The sequence below is a fragment of the Myotis lucifugus genome, unplaced genomic scaffold, assembly GCF_000147115.1.
Source record: "Myotis lucifugus unplaced genomic scaffold, Myoluc2.0 scaffold_35, whole genome shotgun sequence".
Taxonomy (NCBI): Eukaryota; Metazoa; Chordata; class Mammalia; order Chiroptera; family Vespertilionidae; genus Myotis; species Myotis lucifugus.
In genome coordinates, this window is record NW_005871083.1 from 7,194,774 (window position 1) to 7,218,482 (window position 23,709).

Consider the following 23,709-nt stretch of genomic DNA (forward strand, 5'->3'; position numbering starts at 1 on the left):
CCATTCATCCTAGACCCCTGCTCTCCATTTTTTAACCTTCTCAGAGATTTCTGAATGGCAGTCCATTTGCTCCCTGTGCCTCCCCTGGGAAGCAGTAGTAAGCTTGGGCCAAGGACTCAGTGGTGTGCTGGCAAATGTGTAACAACTGGCTCTCCAGAGGGTGAGGGAAGCCCTGCTTTATAGCATTTGCCAATTTCTGTGGTGTAAACACTCCCACCATGGCCAATTTCAAACTACCAACATGGTATCACTGAATGTGAGCTTGGGAAGAAAAGTCCACAGTTGGCTCTCAAGGGCTGGAATGAGCTGTCCCCAGCACACCACCGTGGCTACCAAAGGATAGCCAACACACTCACTATTTCCCTACCCCACCCCGTTCCCCAAGGGAGCTGTGAAGTCCAAGAGGCAGGACACTCTTTTCATACCTCGTTACCTTTGGTTTCCATTAGAGCCTTGAGAAGAACCAGTTATGACTTTAGTTGCAAAAGAAAGCACCTCATTGTCTATACTTCCCATTTCTCCACCCCGCCCCCCACCACCAATATTTTCCATCTTATTGTAGAGACTGTATGCTACAAGGAGCTTATACTAAATGAAATCAGCTTATACTAAAATGAAAATGACTACTATAGGATTCTTTCCTGTTTAGGCTGTGGTCAACAGAAAATAATGGTGTCAGATGTCAGAAACATCCTTTTGCATCAACTACTTCATTATACAACTTAAAAATTAAAATGCATAGCTGTCCCTTAGCATGTCCAATTACATTTCAGTTATTTTTTTGCAAATATTTCCTGAGTGTCCTATATGTTAGGGACATTAGATGCAGGGATGGATCAAGCTGGCCAATAAGAAGTGCCATATATTGAGCATTTCCAGGTGTCAAGGTGATAAACAATTTGTATATATTATCCATGTAGTTCAGTCTTCATAGTGAGCCTGCATGGAAGATTATCTTCATCCTCAAGAAACACACACACACACACACACACACACACACACACACAAAATAAACAGATGTTTAGAACCAAACTTACCTCACTAATTACCAACTCCAAGTCATTCTGTATTAGTCTGCTGGATACCTCCCATGATACAGAACCACAGTCTGGGTGGCTTAAACAACAGAAACTTGTCTTCTCACAGAGGCTGGAGACCAGAAGGCCCAGATCAAGGTCTGGCAGGGTTGGTTTCTGGAGAGAGCTTTCTTCCTGGCTTGCAGATGGCCACCTTCTCACTGTGTTCTCACATGGTAGAGAGAGGAAGGCAGGGGGGGGGGGTAGAGAGAAAGAGAGAGAGAGAGAAAGAGATATCTCAAGATCTTGGGTCTCTCTTCCTCTTCTTCTAACATGCTTGTTTTCCTCCAACAGTTCCAAATATATATGCAAATTTGGAGGCATGAAAATGATAACTGGAAACTAGTCTATGCCCACAGCCATCATCCTATCCTATGTGGAGTATACAGCGAAGAAGAAGGTAGGCTTTAATGAAATGTTCATGGATAGCAACAAAAACAAAGTATGATTTATCCCCCAGCATAGATGAATTTTAAATGCGCTATGCTAAGGGAAAGAAGCAGACTCAAAGTCTGCCTAATACATGATTCCACTTATATGACACTCTGGAAAAGGTTAAACTGCAGTGACAGAAAACAGGTCAGTGGTTTGTTGCTCTTTTGGTGGTAGGATTCGGGGATAATTTCAAAGGAGCATGAGGGAACTTGGGGATGATGGAACTGTCCATACCTCGAGTGTGATGGTGGTGACACAACTCTATGCATTTGTCAAAACCGACAGAGGTATATCATAAGAAATTTTCTTTTAACTACATGTAAATTTTACTTGGGGAATGTCTGGGATCTCTATCATCTTTGTGATGTCTTGTGAAGTCTGGGTTCACGGCCGTCCATCAGGGTCTGTCCGTGTTCCTCCTTGCCTGCGTGGACATTCATCGTACCCAATTAGAGACACTCTTCATACACAACTTAGTTCTCAGTAAACATAAGTCTTACTTCTCCCTTTGTCTGTGACTTTATTGTGTCTTTATCGATTTCTCTGTCGGGGAAATAGGCTTGGTTCTGGGCAATTTCATTTGTGTTGGATGGCATTACGCACACAACAGTCCTGTGAGATCAATATAGTCATCCCTATAGCTATCCCCAATTTCCTGACTTAGAAACTGAGTCTCATGCTTTCTTCAGACACCTTGCCTGTGCTCACCCAAGTGATAAATTGGTAGGGCAGCGTTTCAATGCTGGTATGGCCGATATGAGAGATGTTTGGTTTTGGCTTCCTGGTTCATTTGTCTCGTGTTAAATATTTCCAGGTTCCATTGAATGACAGTGTCCTTCAGAATACGACTTAACACTTGGGTTGCGGGTGAATTTCCCGCCAAAATATAAGATGTCGCGTTAAAATGCCTATATCTTTTGAAGTATGGGTTCGATTGAAATGAAATATTTGGTAATACGCAGTTACAATCGGCCCGAGTTTACACGTTTCCCGCACTCCACCGCAAATCTATATGAACCGAGTTTAAGACGGCTCTCTCGTGTTAAATATTTCCAGGTTCCATTGAATGACAGTGTCCTTCAGAATACGACTTAACAGAAACCCCAACTCAGGAGGCCTAAGCCACAGGGAGAATTTACTGGCTTGTGAATTTCAAGTCCAAAGGTGTGAAGGGCTTTAGGCAAGGTTCAATCCACTGACTCAACAATGTCATTCTGCACTGTTTTTTTTTCACCTTGCCACTCTAGTTTCTATGTAATATAGGCTGTTAATCCGATGAATATTTTTTTGCGATCCCAAGAGAATAGTCAGCATCAACTGAAGGTTCTTTCTCCACGGTCCCCGCATCTTCCTTCACATCTTATCCCATCACATGCCCAACTCTGAGATAATTATTGTGGACACGGTGTTGGATCCGTTGATTGACTTAAGCCAATCCCGAACTGAACCGCAAGGCTGGGAAATACAGTTCTGTTCAGAGGAGAGAGTGGGGTAGGATGCTGGGGAGGCTCCCAGAGTATCTGCTACAGTCTTCAAGTCTGACCAAAATGCGAATTCACCAGCCAAAAATATGTTTCCTATTATCTGAGTCTGTCTTGTCAACATCTTTTATTTGTGGAGGCTCAGACGGGGTGGGGCGCGGTCAGTTTCTGGAGCAGCACCCCACGCCTGCTGCGGTGTCATCACTTCTCGGCCAGGATGCAGGCGAAAGGGCTGGAGCGGGGCTTTGGAATGGGACTGCATTTGGGTGTTGGAGGAGCCTTTTTTAAGCAAACAAACTAAAGCAGGATTCTACGTTGCCAGCTCTTCCTTTTCTTTCTAAATCCACAAGCATCCGAAACCTTCCACGGATAGAATTCTGGTGAGAGTGGAGAGAAGAGGTTTGCGGTCACTTTTGTACAGTAATTAGAATAAACATTTATTTAGTGTTTTATTCAGCATATATTTATGAGATTTATAAGCCAACAGAATGCGAAGACGGCTGAGTACTGTGTTAAAGATGTAGTTTCCTCAAACCACATTCCCTTACCCAAAGATCTCCCTGTGGAATGTATCCTGGGTCCAGGTGGCGCTTTTGGTCTCCCCCCATGACGCAGTGACAGAGACCACCAATTGTCCCTGATATCTGTTCTTCCATTTTTTTACAGTAATAATAATAGACCAAATAATAACAGAATTAAAAAGTTACATTTCTTAGTCTCCATTAAGACTACACACGATGGGACGTCAGCAGAAGTGGTGTGTACAACCTCTAGCGAGTGTTCTTCAAGGGAGGATGTGTGCTTTTCTCCTCTTTCCTCCCTCCTTCTGGCCGGAATGTGGACAACCCTGCCTGGGGTTGCCCTCTTGGATCGGAAGGGAGAACTGTGTGCCGACAGGTGGAGCAGCAGGTAGGGAGAATCAGGTTTTGGTGGGGTGGGATCACATGCCAGGCCTGGACTGTCTGTTTATGTGAAAGATAAAAAAACTAACCTGTACAAGCCATTCCAAAGTATTTGTCTGTCACTTGCAGCATCAGTGTAGCCACAATAATAGCTAATGGTTAAAATAGGGCCAGGCACACAGTGAGGCTTCTATAATTGCTTTACATAGACTTGGCGAACCTTTACAATAACCTCAGGAGATGTATTGTTGACCCATTTTATAGACAAGGAAAGTCAACCCGAAGTCAAACACATCTGAACTAGTGAGGTAGGGATTTGACCCTCGGCGGTCGGGCTTCAGGGTCCCAGCTCCCCATCTTCATGTTGCCTTTATTTAATACAAATTCCATCCAGCACAGTCTGTTGGAGGAACCCAGGGAGGAGTTCAAGTCTAGCGCAGCACACGGAGGAAGTTATTAAATTGTAGCTTCTTTCAAAAATTGCTTCTGATGAATCTAATGCAAATAATCTGAACCATATGGATTAAATTGACATTAAAATATACATATGGGTTTTTAAGTTGAGAGCAAAGCATGTGGCCAAATACACAGTGTATTTTCTTGAGCTTGGAAGCTTGGAAAATTGGCCTGGAAGGTTGTACAGCCCAAGAACATAGAGCTTGATCTATTTCTAATTAATCTGGCTTTGTGGTCCTTTTGGAGGCTATTTGGCTAAATCACCGATGAGCGGGAGTGTGGCCTGGACCATATCTCAAGCTCCCGAAGGCAAGTGTGTCTTCAGCGTCTTAAATCTAATTTAATGGTGTAACCTGAGCAACCTACTTTCTTGTCAATAGAATATTTTTCTTGTTTCTATTCCAAGATTTTATACTTAAAAATCCCTACATGCCTTTCTAAGCTGGGGCAAGCAGTTTTGATAAAACTGGATTCATATTCATGTTCAAGGCAACAGAGGCCTAGAAATATTTTCTCCTGACTTTTGCTGGGCTTTGTAAGTTTGTTTACTCATTCATAAGCAAGCATATAGTAAATGATGTCTATTAATAATGGCTTTGCACAAGTTGCTCCACAAACATTATCTCTAATTTTTTTTAATATATTTTATTGATTTTTTACAGAGAGGAAGGGAGAGAGATAGAGAGCCAGAAACATCAATGAGAGAGAAACATCAATCAGCTGCCTCCTGCACACCTCCTACTGGGGATATGCCCGCAACCAAGGTACATGCCACTGACCGGAATCGAACCTGGGACCTTTCAGTCCGCAGGCCGACGCTCTATCCACTGAGCCAAACCGGTTTCGGCATTATCTCTAATTTTTACAACAAATCTGAGATCGATTAAAGGTGCTTTGCACATAGTAAGTAACTAAGAAGGATAGTTGTAGTTATTATTATCATTACTTTCAAGGCTGTATGCTAGGCAAAGATAAAAAAAGCACAGAGTTAGAAAACATAGGGCAAATGTGCCATCCTCTCTTCTTAACCTTGACAGGTATTGGATAATTATAATTTATTCAAATTTCAATCAAATATTAATTCAACACCTATTATTAGCCAGATACTATGCTAAATACTGAGGATAAAATAGTTAAATAGATACCTGGTTCCAGTTTCAAGGACCTTCCTTACAGTCTAGAGCAGCACAATCCAATAAATATATAATGTGAGCTGCATATATAATTTAGGTTTTCTAGGCATCCATTAGAAAGTAAAAAGAAACAGGAGAAATTAACCTGTTAATTTCATAATCATAAACCTATTAATTTAATAAACTATTGTTAATATATTTTGTTTCCATGATCTCTAAATGATTATCATTTCAGCATATACTCAATATACAGTTATTAATAAGATATTGTACATTATTTTTCCATACTGAGTCTTCAAAATTTAGTGTGGTTTTCACACATATAGCACATCTCAATTAAGATGCTAAATTTCTGGAAATAGTTGATCTATATTTAGAGTTCATAAAATATACAATTGAAAAGTAGATTCACATACTCAGGTTGTTCCAAGCTTTTAAAATTTCCATTGGGTAAATCAAACACTAGCTTTTAAATTTAAACTAATTAAAATGAAATAAAATTTAAAATTCAATTCCTCCATTATATGAGCCACATTTCAACTGCTCAATAGCCATCTATGACCAGTGGTTACTATACTGGACATTGCAGATCTAGAGAGGGCAGTGGCCATAAGTAATCATAGAGAGAGTAGTTCAGTTAGAAATGTGACGGGTATTTCAAAGGAGTGGTGTGTTGTGTGATGAGTGTGCCTAACAGGAGGCTCAGCACCTGGTTGGGGAGATCAGGACATGTTCCTTGAGGAAGAAGTGTTTCATCTGAAGTCTGAAGGGAGAGCAGGAGTTGTTCAGATGAAGCGGTCAGGAGGAAAGGTCATGTGCAAAGGTCCTGTGACAGGAGAGAGTACAAATTTAAGAGTGAACAGAAGAATGTACGTGTGGCTGGAATTAAAAAAAAATAAAAGAGGAGTGGCTGAGATAAGGCTATTACGGTAGGTGGTAGGGCTAAGAGAGCCACATCCTTACCATGGCCTAAGGGCATTGGAAAGTTATGGAAGGGTTTTACTCAAAGGACTTCTGTGATTGGATTTGCATTTTTGAAAAATCACTTCCCCCCCTATTGCATGCTCTCTCAGTCCTCAATACAGTGCTCAACACAGAAGCCATTGACACATTCAGAATCTGCAGCGTGAGAAGGAACCCATTTCCATCTAGGAAGTTTCACTTAGAACAGAACCCAACTCTAAAATGGTGGTTCCCTGCCCCATAGCAACTAGATGCGATTAGTCCAACCCCTTCCCTGCCCATCTCATAGAAAATGAGATTCCATCCTCAGAAATTCTTCATATTCCCAGGGATGCATGGCTGCCAGGACGTTCACAGCAGCTGTACAACACTGAATTATACAATAGAAGTACAGCAGACAGGAAGTGACCAGATTTGGGGCCCAATGATCTGTGGTGATTGGCTGCTTTCAGTTGTAAGACCTTTGGCAAATTGCTAAACTACTTAGTGACTCAGTTTCTCTATCGGGTAAATGAGGAAAACAGTTCTCATCCCGTGAAATCGTTGTGAGAAGTAAATGCCATAACAAATAGTGCCTAGCACCCGGTGGCTGCTGAACAAATGTAGTTTGTCACTTTCTCTCAGCCCCTTCAAGAAGACCCTATTCTTGCTCCAAGTATCATATTTAATCTAATAGAGGAGACAGATAAAGTCGTGTTTTCCTATTATCTTTTCTGCATGCATCTTCAGAGAAGTGTCCTCGATTTGTGTCTAGCACGGTATCTGGTATATGGGAGGTTCCCAGTGATATTGACTAATATTTAGCAAAACCTATGCACATGGAGAAGGGATCATGACAATTCAGGTGGGGGAAACTTGTGGATAAAGGAGCTGAGAAGTGAAATCAAAAGGGTGAAGTTCATTACTGTTAACCACATTGCTGCTTTTCTTTCTATTTCAAACTATACCAGAGACATCCCCACCCCACCCCACCCCCCAAGTGTTTAATAGGCTGAAAGCAACTTGAAGGCAGGGACTATACATTGTACCTCAGCGCAGCTTACATATGAATGTAAATCACTCCAGAGTTCTTGTTAGAATGCAGGTTCGGATCCAGCAGTTCTGTGGTGGGTCCTGAGACTCTGGATTTCTAAAAAAAGATCCTAGACAGTGCTGGTCCTGGTGGTCCCAGATCACAGCTGGACTGGGAAGGGTCTACATCTTTTTAATTAGTATCAACATGTCCAGAATAGGATTCCCTCTGTATTTTATTCATTTGTCCATCCAGTTATATGTGTATGTCTTTTATTTCCTATTTTAAAAAAAGGCCTTTTTTTTAGAGCCATTTTAGGTTCACAGCAAACTTAAGCAAAAAGTACAGAGCTCTCCCATTTACCCCCCCAGGCCTCCCCTTGCTACTTGCCATCTCCTCCACATCATCATTGCCCACCAGAGTGGTTCATGGGTTATAATCGCTGAACCTACATTGACACATCATCACTCAAGTCCATAGTTTACATTAGGGGGTCATTCTGGGTGGAGTACATTCTAACAGTTTGGACAAATGTGTAATGACCTGCGTCCACCATTATAGTATCATACAGAATAGCTTCATAGCCATAAAGATCCTTTATACTCTGCATATTCATCCCTCCCTCACCCCAGTCCCTGGCAACTACTGATTTTTTTTTACCATCTCCATAGTTTTTCCTTTTCCAGAATCATCGTGTAGTTGGAATCACACACTATGAAGCCTTTTCAGGTTGGCTTCTGTCACTTAGTCATACACATTTAAGGTTTTTCCATATCTTGTCATGACTTGATAGCTCATTTCTTTTTAGCTGCTTAGGGGTTTATTGTCTGGGTGTTCCACAGTTTATGTATTGATCCATTCACCCACTGAATGACATCTTGGTTGAGTTTCAAGTGATGTCAAATAATATTTATTTTCTACTGACCTAATTATAAAATATACAAGGCGGGGGCTGCACACAATTGGCAATGTACATTTTTTTTGTTTTTCAGTGCCGTTTTAAAATTAAATTTAGTGGGGTGACATTGATTAATAAGATTATATAGGTTTCAAGGGCACAGTTCCATGATGCATCATCGGTGTATTGCATTGTGTGCCCTTTCTTGACTGTGAAATTCAAAAGCTCCCAGCGGGGACGGTCTTTGTGCTTCCGGCTCTGAATGATGACAAGTCTCAGTGAAGGGCCCACTAGGGGGAGACGTTTAGCCGCGTTGGGACTCCGCGGCTCAGCCAGAAGTGGTTTTTTCCCCTTGAAAAGTCAACTCCTCCGTAAACCAAAGGCGGCTGGCGACATGAAACACACCGAAGCCAGATGGTCTGACGTGCGTGTCGCGGAGATTCTCCTGCCGCACGTGCGAAGGAACGCTCCGAGGACGCGTGGCGGGGCACCGGGAGGGTGGTGCATCCGTGACGCGCAGCCCGGCAGAGCGCGGCTGGAGCGGGAGCCCACGGTTTCCAAACATCGAGGCTGAGAGTGTTTACTTACAAGGAGTCAGCCAAACTCCCGGCTGGTTCAGAATGAGGAGTTGGGTAGGGATTTCTGCACACGCGGCGGGCAGTTCTCAGCATTGGTTAGAAGCAGAAACCCTGCAGGTGCTGAGAAATTCTTCGCGGGGCAGAGCAAGTGTGCGGGGCGCTTCTGGTCTGGTACCTGTCCAAGGAGGGGGCACACTTTCTCACTGTAGGCTTTTAGTTAGATGCCTGCTGTACTTGTAATGATGCCCCGAGTGCTGTCCTTCCTAAGAAGACGTTTGTCGTAGCTCAACTGGTTGACCAGCATGTGAGAGCACTGCCACCACCTTTACTTTGATGCCTCAAGGTGAAAAGAATTGAACTAGTTTCCAGGAACTTTGGCTCCTCGCTTTCCCCACATCCCACATTCAGTTTGCCACCGAGTCTGAGGGTTTCTGCAATCTGTTCTGTGATCTGCATCCCAAGCGACACTGCTTTACTCTATACCAGTGGTTCTCAACCTTCCTAATGCAGTTCCTTTAATACAGTTCCTCATGTTGTGGTGACCCCCAACCATAAAATTATTTTCGTTGCTACTTCATAACTGTAATGTTGCTACTGTTATGAATCGTAATGTAAATATCTGATATGCAGGATGTATTTAGGCGACCCCTGTGAAAGGGTCGTTCGACCCCCAAAGGGGTCGCGACCCACAGGTTGAGAACCGCTGCTCTATACCCTCATCCACTATCGCCTGGACTTGGTCATGCTTTCCTGCCCCTGTCTCTCCACCCTGAAACCCATCATCTGGATAAAAATGATCTTCCAGTAACAATGCACATTGTTTACTGCGGTCTTCCCCTACTTAAGGTTCCTAGGTAACTTGCCCAAGGTCACAGGATTCGTATGTGGCAGAGGTGGGATCCACATTCAATCTAGTGCCGAAGGCCATAGCTTTACCACTCTGCTTTGCCAAAGACAGAAGTTAAACAACTAACCTTCTTCTACAAAAAGATATTTTGTGGGTTTACAGAACCCAAATCTATACAACATGTCCTAAATCAATGACTATTCATTCAACCAATCACTATTTATAAAGCATTAAATAAATCTGGACTCTTGGTTGAAGTGGTAGAAACACACTTAATTGGCTCAAATACTATGTTATATTATTATCTGTGTATACCTAGAGCTGGAAAGTTTGAGAGGTGGGCCTAGCTTCTGGCCTGGCTGAATCCAAGAGCCAGGTCTCCAGGACTCAGCCAGGGTATTGTCTCTGTATCTCTCAGCCCTGCTTGCATCTGTGTGGCTCTATTCTTGAGCAGCTCTCCCCCTAGTGGTGACAAATTGACTGCTGAAGCTCACTAGTCCCAGCAACTTACACAGAAAGAGACTTCTCATTTCCTTGGTTATACTTGCAAAAGTTCAGGGACTGAATATCATTGGCCCAGCTTAGATCATGTGCCCACATCAAGGAGTAGAGTTAGCCCGACTGCGGTGGCTCAATGTGTTTGAGCGTCGACCTATGAACCCAGAGGTCACAGTTTGATTCCTGGTCAAGGCATATGCCTGGGTTGCTGGCTCCATCCCAGATCGTGTAGGAGGCAACCAATCAATGATTCTCTGTCATCATTGATGTTTCTATCTCTCTCCCCCTTTCTCTCTGAAATCAATAAAAAAAATATGTTTTTTTGAAAAAGGAATAGAGTTAGTCCCATCCTAAACAAATGGGCATAGGTCAGAGGAGGGTAATTCTCCAAAGGGAAATAGAGAGAGGGTTACAAGAATGGGGAGAAGAGGGGAATAAATGCTGGGCAGGCAAAAGCAATAGCTGCTGCACCTACCCATATGCTCATGATTGGTTGTATATTGTGTGGGATGAAGAGGCATTTAAAGCCTTTTCTTGCTCTCAAAGAACTAGCAATCAGGTGGCGATAATAGGAAATAAACAGTAAGAGAACAAGCCAGGGAGACATTATCTCTGTTTCATAGTTCACACAAAATAGTTAAGCTAGGTGGAGCAGAAATTCGAAAAGGGGGACATTGTGGGGTTAGGGGTAAAGTTACTAGGGAGACATCCTGAGGAAGGGGAGTCTTGAAGGATGGCCAGAGAGGTGGCCTTTGCCATAGGAAAGATTTTGGTGCCTCCTGCCTTCTCCCCTGGTGTCACACCAAGAATGTATTTCATTACATGGCAAAAGGAAGTTTGCAGGTGAAATTAAGACTAATCAATTAATTACCAGTAGTTGATGATTCTCAGGCACTTCTGGATATAAAACGAATATGTAGTTTGGATCCTGAAACACTGAGATGTCTTAGACACTGAGAAACAAGACAGGAAACCATTGAAATTGTGGTTTGAGTGACCATCAGCTTCCAAATACCAGGGTGTTTAATACAAACTACAGAATCCTTTTGAATCAGAAGCCGGGTGAGACTTAGAAATTGGCATTTTAAGGTAACCTTCCCAGGTTGATTTTTAGGCACACTTAACTTTGATAACAACTGGCTTGTGAGGTCAATGAAATAGAATATTAAGAATGTAGGATTAGACAAAACAAATTTAGAAATTCAATAGCCCTCTACTCCTCTTTTCTCAGTCTTTCTCTTCTGCTCATCCTCTTGCTTGGATAACGATTGCAAGTTTCAAAGTCTGCAAATGGACCAGTGGAAGGTTTAGAGGTGAGACTGGTGTGTGGCAGAGTTATCCATGTTGATATATGATGTTGGCTGGTGAAAAAAACACCATTTGAATTCTCGGCTTTCTGCATCTCAGGCCCTGCCCCAGCATTTTAGTTTGTGGTTTGGGATAATTTTAGGGTGTTTACAGAGCTTCTGGAAGCAAGATTTCCAACTTTGCGTTAAAAATATGTATATATGAATTTTCTGTGGATTTTTCTATGACTTCAGCATTATCTCAAGGTGGTTTCTGAGCCTGAGAAATACCAAATACCATCACCCTGAAGATTCTTTTCTTTTCAGGGACCAAATATGTTCCCAAAGATTCCTTAGGAAGAGCGTGGACAGAGTCTGCTTCTTGTTTCATCCTGCAGTGAGAAGGGACTCTGGAAGCCCCTGCTGCCCGCCCAGCACCTTTTCTGTGTCCTGGGATTACAGAAATATGAAAGGAATTTGTTTTGCTGAGTAATTTTGAGTAACTTGAGCTGTGTATTTAGGGGAAATAGAAAAGTCTATCAAGCAGTGTTGTGCCCTATGGCACAGACAACATTTCTCCAACCCAGATGCCCCCCAAATTGGAATCACTGTTACCCTAAGAACAATGGGTGGTCCAGGAAGTGGTGTGCCTGCTTTTAGAAAGCCAGACTCATCATTGGAGTGATCTTTAATAGAACTCATTTTTGAACAATGGTTTTTACCCCAGAATGTGATCACAGCTGTTTTATTTTAGCTAATGCAGCATTTCAGGCAATTAAAGCCATATTCCTCTGTGGCTATTTATTTTCATGAAGTAGTTCTCAGTGTATTGTCATGAAAGAATTCTTGAGACTTGCAAAGTTAAAACAGAATGTAGACTTTATTTTCTTCTAAAATAGCCACATCTGCTTCTTCAAATTGTCTCTTCTTTGTTGCTGATGTCAATATTAGTCTCTAGGAGTTGAGTTCCATTGGGAGAAATGAGATTTATTATTCTATACTATAGAATAAGTATTATGGTAAATTATATTCCAGGATAAGGAGGAGGACCTATTTCTTTTAGCAGCAAAAGAACTTAAATTATAGAGTTAATGTTGAAATCTTATATTGGTATAAAACTAAATAAAAAGATATTATCTCCTGGTTATAAAATGGTATATGAACAAAATATCTGATGTATTTGATTGTCTGATACCTTCCCATTACTTGTGATAATATACTGTGTAATTATTTTATGCAATCGTTCAACAGACATTTATTGAGCAGCTACTATGTGTCAGGAATGATGAACACAATTCTTGACCTTGTTGAGTTTTTATCATTTCTTGGAAGACTGACAAGGAGAAGGCAAGCAAAGAAATGAATAAAAGAATTATGGATTGTGGTATGTTCTAGGAAACCCCCTCTGTGGACTGAATATTTAAGCTGAGGCTTAAAGAAAAGATGATTCTTAAAGGGAGGGTTCACATATTCATAATGAATGGGGGAAGAGCATGACAGGCAGAGGAAATAGGCTTGAGGTGGGAAAGAGCTGGGTGAGTTTGAAGAACTGCAGGGTGAGTGGCATCGCTGGAACTTAATGAGTGAGATGAGCGTGGATGGGATATGAATGCAATCGCTCTTGCATTATTGAAATGTGGTTACACTGTTGGGTCTGAAATTACATTGGCATAGTCACGTCCATCTTGCTTGCCACTGCCTGGGGGATAAGGTATACCCCTTTCAACAAAATCCAGCATGAGATGTACAGAGATCATGGGTGGGTGGGGTACTTCATGGGTTGGTGGGTGCTTTGGATTAAATGTTTGTGTCCCCATTCCTAAATTCATTTGTTGAAGCCCAAATCTGCAATATGATAATATTTGGAGGTGGGGCCTTTGGGAAGTAATTAGATCATGAGAGTAGAGCCCTCATGAATGGGATTAGTGTCCTTATGAGAAGGGACAGGGGAGAAATTCATTCTCTCTCTCTCTCTCTCTCTCTCTCTCTCTCTCTCTCTCCTGCTCCGTCTCTCACTCTTTCTGTCTCTGTTTCTCTGTCATGTGATGGCATGCTGAGCAGTCTTTAAACCAGGAAGAGGGCCCTCACAAAGAACCCGACTATGTTGGCACCCTGGTCTCAGACTTCCAGCCTCCAGAACTATGAGAAATAAATGGTTGTTGTTTACGTCGCCCAGTCCATAGTATTCTGTTATAGAGCCCAAGGTGACTAATAAACAGGAGAAAAAAGTACTGGGATGCTTTAAGAAGGGGGGAAATTGCATGAGGGATTACTGTTTGCTTAGCAGTAACGAGAACAGCAATCAACGGCAGAGCTCCTGGATCCAGAAGCCCGCCAAGATGCTGAGAAATCATTCCAGCCTTTTGGGCGAAATGGGAATCAGGGAAACTTGACAATTTTACATGGTTTATGCTTGTTATGTTGATTTCCTTTTTTGCTTACTCTTACATACAAAGAGAAATAGGTAACAATGTCAGCAAGTCCTATCTGTGCTAAAGGGGAGTAATGAAGGATTTCCACCCATTCCCCATCTGCAAGACTTGGGCTAAGGAATCCAGGGGTGATCCTGGGTGGTGATGGCAGCAGGAACAAGAGAGAAGGGGAAGAGAGAGAGAATAAAGTCTGCTTGGTCAGCTTCCCTCCTCCTCTTCCATAAATGAGTCAGTTATTGCTTAATACCTGTGGTTTATCAAGATTATCTGAAAACATTGGTATTGGACTTTGTCCTGCACATTAGATTCATTTTCACTGAGTACCTACTCTACGCACAGCCCTGGGATAGATCTCTTTAGGGATATTAATGTGAATTACACAGCGACTCTCCACCTCAAGGAGCCTGAAGATGTTAGGATGACTTGTCATGTATATGAATAAGTGCCATGATAATTCAAAGCTGGGTCAGATTGTTTCTGGCGGGAGGAATCTGGAACACTTTTAGGAAAGAGGAGAAATTTAAGTCAGGCTTTGAATTATCGGTGGGATTTGGGTGACAGATATGAGAGCAGGAAGGAATCTCAGGCACAGAGAACATATTGTCATAGACAGGGCAGGGGGACGCCATCATTGGTGTTTAGAAGTATTGCCTGGAAGTCTGTTAAAAACAAAGATAGACCCTAGCCAGTTTGGCTCAATGGCTAGAACATCGGACTGTGGACTGAAGAGTCCCGGGTTCGATTCTGGTCAAGGGGTTGTGGACTTGATCCCCAGTAGGGGGCGTGCAGGAGGCAGCCAATCAATGATTCTCTCCCATCATTGCTGTTTCTATCACTCTTTCCCTCTCCCTTCCTCTCTGAAATCAATAAAAAACACAAAGATATTCAAGATCCATTCAGAGAAGTTCTGATTAGCAAGGATAGAGATGGGGCCAAAGCATCAAATTTTAAGGGCCCATCAGATGAATCTGCTGCAGAGGGTCCAAGGACCACCATGGAGGAATGCTGGTCTAAAGGAGAGAAGAAGAACCCCAAAGACAGGAATATTTGTTGAAGGGCATTCGTGTGGGACAAACTTGGAAATGTTAGTAGGAGTCATGCACACAGAAAGTCTTAAATGCTAAGTGCTTTATTTTGCCACATAGCTACCATTTATTTTTAATCTTAATTTTATTGTTTAAAGTATTACACACAGTAGTACATATATCTCCTTTTTTTCCCCATTGACCTTCCCCCAGCTTCCCCTACCCCCTCATTCCCTCCCCCCGCCCCCCAGTGGCTTGTGTCCATTGGTTGTGCTTACATGCATGCATACAAGTCCTTCGGTTGATCTCCATTTTTTGAACAGTCACTATGAACCAGATCCTCAAAAAAACATTGTGAGAAAGTTATTTTAGTTCCATTGATGATGAAGGCACATAACCTAACATGAGGTTAAGTGACATGTTCAGGTTTCCCCGCATAGGAAGTGGCAAAGCTGGGATTTGAACCCACTTGTAATGGGTAATGGGGGCCAATGGGATTAGAACTGAAATTTAAAATAATAATTGGCTGCATAATAAAAGAGAAGAAACGGATAGTGGGGAATCTACCGAAGCAGCCCAGACAAGGGTTAAATACAGAAGATCTGCCCAGTGTAAGAGAGGGGAGATGTTACAAGAATCCCCAGAATTTCTTATGAGATTGAATTTCTTATGAGATTGAATCCCACAGGGTGGAGTGGGCCAGCCACACCTCTCAGCCTCTCATGATTTCAGCAAGATGACAGAGGCCTTGCATAGCCGCGCCTGCAAACCTATTCCCCTTGGAACTCTGAGGACTTGGGTGCTGTTACCATTGTTTATGGTGTGTTGACTCCCAGGGCTCTCTGACACAGAAAGGGGCAGTAAGTGGTCAGGAAGGAAGGTGTCGAAGTCAGACTTCATGGGTTCAAATCCTGCCTCACCACTCCCTGCTTGAATGACTTTGGGCTAGTTTTGTTAATGTCTTTGTGCCTCAGTTTTCTCATCTGTAAAATGTCAAGGTCATGTCAGCATCTTCATACAATTGATACAATATTTAAATGAAATAACATATGTAACAGGCTTAGAACCACTCTGACACAGAATTAGCGCTCACTAAATATTAGGATTGACTAATATTACTACTATTTTTATTATTTTATTTTCACTTTTATTTATGTAGTTCGTTTCTATGCCTTGAAACTTGGACATGCCTCTTGCTAACTTTATAAACCATAGGCTTATTCATTCATCATTGAGAGCAGTTCCTGTATCAAGTGTCTGTCTTCTGAGGATCATGAAAATGGAGAGTGATCAAGGAGAAATTCCTCTTCTTTTTATTTTTGTTGTTGTTAACCCTCACCCAAAGATATTTTTTTCATTGTTGTTTTTTTAGTGAGAGTTCAAGGGAGGGAGGGAGAGAGAAAGAGAGACAGAGAAAAGAGAGAGGAGAGAGAGAGAGAGAGAGAGAGAGAGAGAGAGAGAGAGAGAAACAACGATGTGAGAGAGACACATTGATTGGTTGCCTTCTGCACAGTACTAGACCAGGGCCGGGGATTGAACCCTTGACCTTCTGGTGTGCAAGCCAATGTTCTAACCATTTAGAAACACCAGCCAGGGCAGAAATTTCTCTTCTGATTAATTTTTTGCCCCTGTAGTATCTAAGGAGTATGAAGTAGGCTGATAATTCAGTTCTAGAAGGAATTTGGGGCATTAAAGGAGCAACCTATTAGTGCAATCACATCAAACGTGGCTCTTCCAATGGCAATGAGAAGTTTTTTCATGGGTAGGATCTTCTTTTTTTTTCTCTAACAAATGTAAGCAAGATTTATGAACATTAGATTAATTCAATCCCTTGATATTTGTTAAATTTCACAATACAACGACTAAAGTTTTTTATCCTCATTCACCCTTTTTAAAAAAAATCCTCAACCAATTAAAGCACAAGTCTACAGACAACAAATGTACAAAACACTAAAACAATTCTTGATATGAAACTTACAGGGATTTTTGGTTTTCCTGGAGCTGGCTCTTTAGCAGTGTCTTGCTCATTTTTTAGGAAGGAAAGAGTTTGTAAAAACCTTCTGGAAATTACAAAGGATTTCCTTGTTATAAAGTGAACAAGACATTGTTAAAGAGAAGGTAATATTGTCTTGGCCAGTGTGGCTCAGTCGGTTGGGGCATCCTCCATGCACCAGAAGGTTGTGGATTTGATTTCCGGTTAGGGCACATACCTAGGTTGTGGGTTCAATCCCTAGTCAGGGTGCATACAGGAGGCAGCCGATAGATGTATCTCTCTGACATTGATACTTTCTCTCCTTCTCTCTCTCTCTCTCTCTCTCTCTCTCTCTCTTTCTTTCTTTCTATCCCCTTCCTCCTTCTCTAAAATCAAATTTAAAAAATAAATTCAATTTTAAACAAAGGGGATATTTCATCTTCTTAGTATTTCTTTTTGGCGATGGCTCCAGAGCTGTTATGGAGGATATATATATATTTCACATGATGACTATAGAATTTAATGATGTTAAGATTGTTATTTTCTTTCGTCATACCGAGCAATGCAGCATGGCGAGTCTATATTTGTACTCTCTTTTCATTACTTAGAGTTGGGGCTATCAACTACATAAGTCATGGAACGCCCAAGAAGGCTGGCATAAAGACAGTAAACTGAGTTATTTAAGAGTGGATTTTCAGGTTGAGGAAGGGGGCTCTAAGGGTGTCAGAGAAAGCTAAATGTAGGATGGAAGCAAAAATATGAGACTGAGCCATATATTTAGAACTTGGGGGGAAATGATCCAGGTGGAAGGAGGACTTGAAACATTTTTAAGGAGTTCTATTTGCATGTGTGTTTTACACAAAGGGGAGGATTTTGTGAGGGTGTAGACATATCAGAAGCCAGAGTATATAGGGCTATGAAATCTATGATTTCTACCTGAGTACATTGAAGTTCTGGAGCATTTTAAAGCAAGGCTGTAACATAAGGCATATTTTTAAAAATCACTTTGGGATCTGGTAGAGAATAGGTCATGGAAGACAAAAGGAGAGGCAGAGGGTCCACCAGGAAGTCATTGCTGTCACGCAGTGGGACAGAGTAGATAGCCGATGAATTTAGCAAAAATGCTACATATGTTGTTTCTCTTTGTAGTTGAAGACAATTCGGATTGTTCTGAATTTAGGAGTTGAAAATAAGTCATTGCAACCACTGGAGAGGTACAGACTCTTCTTGGCATTTCTGGATATGGGTTCAGACACTGAAGATAAGCCTACAGTGTCACTGTGTGTAGGTGTGGACGCCGTGGTTTGTGCGACCTCAGAGCATAACAGTCAGCTGTAGAACAGGCTGAAGAAGGTGAGAAACCTGCTCTCCTGAAGAAAGGAACCTCCTGTCGGTAGAGGCTATTTCTTAAAAAATAATTAACTCAGGTAGGAGAGTATCATTGAGGAGGGTGTGTGCGCCTGGAGAAATGAAAACAAGTCCTTAAGTGTCATGGTGTGTAGGAGGAGTGGAACCAGGTGCTGGGGGAGATGAGGTCGCAGGGCACACACTTCAGGGCAGCTGGACCCATCTTGCGCTAGACTCAAGGAGTGGACACGACCCACCCCAAGGAGCCTACTCAGCATCACACAGGGCCTAACCTAATCTGGAAACTTCTGACACTCTTAGAGTAATTGCAAGTCAATTTGGCCAAGGGCAAATGACTGCCAATGGTGAAGTCATTTTGCAGAATTTTCCTTGCTGACCCAAACCCTACAGCTCAAGGAAGTAAGTGAAATTTAAGCAGTATATTGGACTCCCAGAGTGCAACTCCTAAGGTAGAAAATAAACACCAACTTACAGAACCTTAGCCCTTTTCAGAAACCCATGGAACTAATGAAATCCAGCTCTCTCTCCCCAGTTGACCCCAGTTTTCCTTTCTTGATTCCAGGCCTGGGGCTGAGAATCAGGTTTTTTTAAGTGTGTCTGAGCCTCTGCTTTGGAGTCACTTCATTCTCAGTGCCCTCAGGCAAAGAAACTGTGATCAATGAATAGGAGTTATAGGGAAAATATTTGAACTCAGAATTGGGAAGAATGTTTTAGTCATCATATCTGCACAACAATAGAACAGACTGCCTTGGGAGACAATAAGAATAATAAGATGCGGTTAACATTTATTGATCATATACTATATGCCTAAGGTCACACAATTATTCTACCTCATTATCCCTGAGGTGGAGCTGGGCTTGGAAAACAGAGACTGAATGTTTGAAAGAATGAATGAGGGAATGAATTTGAATAAGTTCAAGAAATGCTTTTAAAAAGCTACTATGTGCCAGACATAGTGTTAGGCATTTTGAGATAAACAAAAATTAGTATGATCTCGATTATGGTTGGGAAATATTTCTAGACTAATACGAACATAGCATCGCTTCTCGGCCTTTTGGCTAAGATCAAGTGTAGGCTAATAGGGACAATTTAGCAGATGCTTTATAATGAATAAAATTAAACATTTACTAAGTTCCAAATAAATGTGGTGAAGCATTTGGTTGTTTTTCCAGGTGGGTGTGGATTTAGGAAAGTCTTCCTGCATAAAGTGGCATTTCAACTGGACATTGGAGGATGGTGTGAGACAGCTTGGGGACCAAGGAGTAGGTCAAGGTATGGATTTGCATTTTATTCACCAGGGTATGAGGAATTTATTAGTACTTTTATCTAGTAGGGCATGATCTGAAAGTATCAAAAATTATCTGCTAGCTAGAAACAAAGACATTTGGTCAAAAGAAAGAGCAGAGGTCAGAAGCCAATGAGATGTCCAGGAAAGTGGAAGCAAGATCCTGGACTCAGGTGAGCTGAGGGGCAGGAGAGGGGCAGGCAGGTGGAAGAAAGGTTTTAGAGGTAGAATCAATTAGTCGGAAGTAGGGGGATTGACAAACCAGACAGAACCAACGATGTTTCTTAGATTTCAAAACTGGTTCACATGGAGGGTGGTGATGCCATAATTAGGACAGGAGAACAGAAGGTAATTTGGAGCCTCGGAGAATGAAAATTTGATCATGGATTCGCCATTTATATGGGCTCATGAAAAACACTTTATATTGCCAAAACCGGTTTGGCTCAGTGGATAGAGCGTTGGCCTGCGGACTGAAAGGTCCCAGGTTCGATTCCGGTCAAGGGCATGTACCTGGGTTGCAGGAGCATCCCCAGTGGGGGGTGTGCAGGAGGCAGCTGATTGATGTTTCTCTCTCATCGATGTTTCTAACTCTCTATCTCTCTCTCTTCCTCTCTGTAAAAAATCAATAAAATATATTAAAAAAAAGAAAAACACTTTATATATATATATATATATATATATATATATATATATATATATATTTGATTTTTTACAGAGAGGAAGGGAGAGGGATAGAGAGCTAGAAACATCGATGAGAGAGAAACATCGATCAGCTGCCTCCTGCACACCTCCCACTGGGGATGCACCCGCAACCCAGGTACATGCCCTTGACTGGAATCGAATCTGGGACCCTTCAGTCCGCAGGCCAAAGCTCTATCCACTGAGCCAAACCGGTCAGGGCTGAAAAACACTTTTATTTCTTTCCTGGTTTCTAACCACAGAGGGTGAGGGTTTCTGGATTGCCAGGTTGTAGCAATCTGCGGAGTCAGCTAGTGGTGCTAACTACAAGTATTTGTCAAGTACTACGGACCAAGTCTGTGATACTGGGGTGCAGCCAGGAACGAGACTGCTTCGATCAGCCCTCCCGGAACTTATAGTTCTGTGGAGAGACAGACATTCCATGTATGATTACACAAGTGACTAATAAATAGCAATCATGGCAAATCCTTTGAAGGGAGATGCTAACCTAAGCTAGGCTTGGGCCAGGCTTCTATGAGAAATGAAATTCAAGTTGATACCTGAATGTTGAGTAGGTTAGTCCTGGCACACATATTTTAATTTGAATGATCTGTTTTCTTGTGATTGTAATCAAAAGAAAAAGATGTAGACTCTTTAGGCTGTTTGGACCTATAAATTCCCAACTTTATTTTTTTTATATGTTTTTATTGATTTTTGGAGAAAGAGAAAGAGAGAAGGAGAGAGAGATAGAAACATCAATGATGAGAGAGAATCATGAATTGGCTGCCTCCTGTACGCCCCACACTGGGGATCAAGCCTGCAACCCGGGCATGTGCCCCAACTGGGAATCGAACCATGACCTCCTAGCCAAGGCTCCCAACTTTCAATGAAATTCTTGACGCAGGTATAAAAGGTCTTAATGATGGAGGTGTTGACCAATATCAGCTCTCCCTTCTGCTGACTTCACCAATGGCCTTGTCAGTTGGCCTTAGGTTGCCTGGGTTATTCTTAAATTAAATTCTGAAAATGTGCTTTATTTTCTCCAAAGTGATGACCTGGGGGAGGCCAGAAATGATGCTGTGGTCAGAGAATGACATTGGAATGTAGGGCTGAGGGCTGAGATCCTGGCTGGAGATCACTCAGCCTGCCCACAAATCTAAAAATGCACAGCTTGACTGTAATGCTGGAAAATATCTCCTAATGTTTTGGCTTCTGCCTACAGAAAAGAGAAAGTTAAAATCATGGATGGCAGCAATATTATTAATTCAGGAATCTTAGCACTTCAGCACCACTCATTGTGCCCTAATGATTTAAAATAATCATCTCACAGTGAATTGGTTTCAGACAGTATGCAGATGGTTGAGGAAAGGGAAGGAAAAGAAAAGGGAGGAGGCAGAATTAGAGGTTGAGAACGCATTGGAGACTTCAGAAATGCCGTTGTTCTTCCTGGGAGATGGGCTGAAGCGGACTTGAAGGCTTATCTGTTGATGCCACCTCTGTCATTTTTTCATTGCATGCGGCCTGGTTGATTTGATTGTTGGATTTCTTTTCCTCTGATGTGGAAACATATGCCAGGGTTGATCCAAGAGGCTTGGAATTGGGCTGAGCTCTCCATCACTGCGATCCAAACATCTCAGCTGCTTTGAGTTTTCTTTATTGTAAAACTCACTGTATAGATATTTGGACCCCCAAGGGAGTAGTTGGTCTAGCATCAACCCAGTAAAACACCAGCCACCTGGGGGAAGGGCAGTGTTCATATTGAAGCCTTTCTCTTCTTCTCTAGAGGTAGGAAATAGCCCTGTAACTGTGGAATCATCCAGGTATCTCTTTCACAGCAAATTCTTTTCACAGGTGACTTGGATCTTTATTCAGAAACATTATCTGAGCACCTGCCGTGTGCCTGGTAATGGACTGGGTGTGGTGGGCAATACAAAGGATGAGTAAACACATACAAAGATGAGTAAACACACACAAAGATGAGTAAACACACACAAAGATGAGTAAACATATACAAAGATGAATAGACATATTTCTCCCAACACTGTGGGCTTCTTGAGGGTGGGGAGTATGACAAACATAAATCACTGCACAGTAAGGTTAGATGTGGACATTTTAACACCTAAAAACCTTTATTGATGACCTGTCATTTGGCAAGCACTGCTATGCAAGGCTCTGAGAACCTCGGGGTTGTGATCAGAGAAACCCATGAAACTCTCTGGGGCTCAGAGGAGCAGAAATTCACTTCTGAAGTGAGGAGGATTCCTTGGAGGTGCTGCTATTGAGCTAGGTATCAAAGAATGGAAAGGGTGTGTTTGTAGGCAGATTAGTTCTAAGCATCTGACTTGGCTGGAATGAAACTATGTACAGAGCTGGGGGTCATTACCCCCTGTTTTTAAAACTTTTATTATTAAAATGTAACATACGCATGTAGAAATGACATGGACAGCTCAAGGAATCTTCATAAACTGAATGCACTCATGAAACCAGCATCCAGATGAACAAGAAACTGAACATTACATGTCTCTCCAGAAGCCCCCTCACTCAACCTCCACTCACTGCCCGAATCGCTCAGCGTAACATTTCTCCTGACTCCCAACAGCATAGATCAGTTATGCTTGTTGTGGAATATTGTGTAAGTGGAATCACACAGAGGGTACTTTTTATGTTTCTGGCTCCCGTGCTCTGTATCACATTGTGAGATTCACCCTGTTGTTTGGTGTAGTTGTCACCGACTCATGTTAATTGCTGTATTGTATTCCACTGTGTGGCCGTGGTATTTGTACTGGCCGGATCCAATGTTTTTACCCATTGCACTCTTGTTTCCACTTCTGGGAAGTTATGAATGTGTTTCTATGACTATTCCCGTACAATGTCTATTGATGAACACGTTGATGCATTTCTGTTGAGTATATATCTAGGAATGGAATTTGTGGGTTGTGGGGTTGAAAAATCCCCCTTTTAATAACAAAAACACTCATCCCATATGATTCTAATTATGATTTTATTATTTCTAGGTTGGAAAATGTACAATGATAAATACACAATGAATATGAATTCAATAACACTTCTAAATTAGCTGGTATATTATCAATCACAGAAGTATCTTGGTATGTACATGATGCATTTTGTCTGCAGTCAAGGTTAGATGTGTAGAGGGATACACAGATCCCTTGCAATACCTCTGAGCAACACACATCCACACCCACACATACTTTGGGAACCACAGACTTAGGTAAATGGTGGGGTGTGAAGCCAAGGAGTGATTGTCGATTTAATTCACTGACATTTCTGGTGCTTTATGCCAAGCCTCTAGTCTGAAATCTGGTGGGATTTTTTTTCCTCTCTCTCTTTTCTTTTTTCCTGAGAAAGAACATCTGTGCTCCC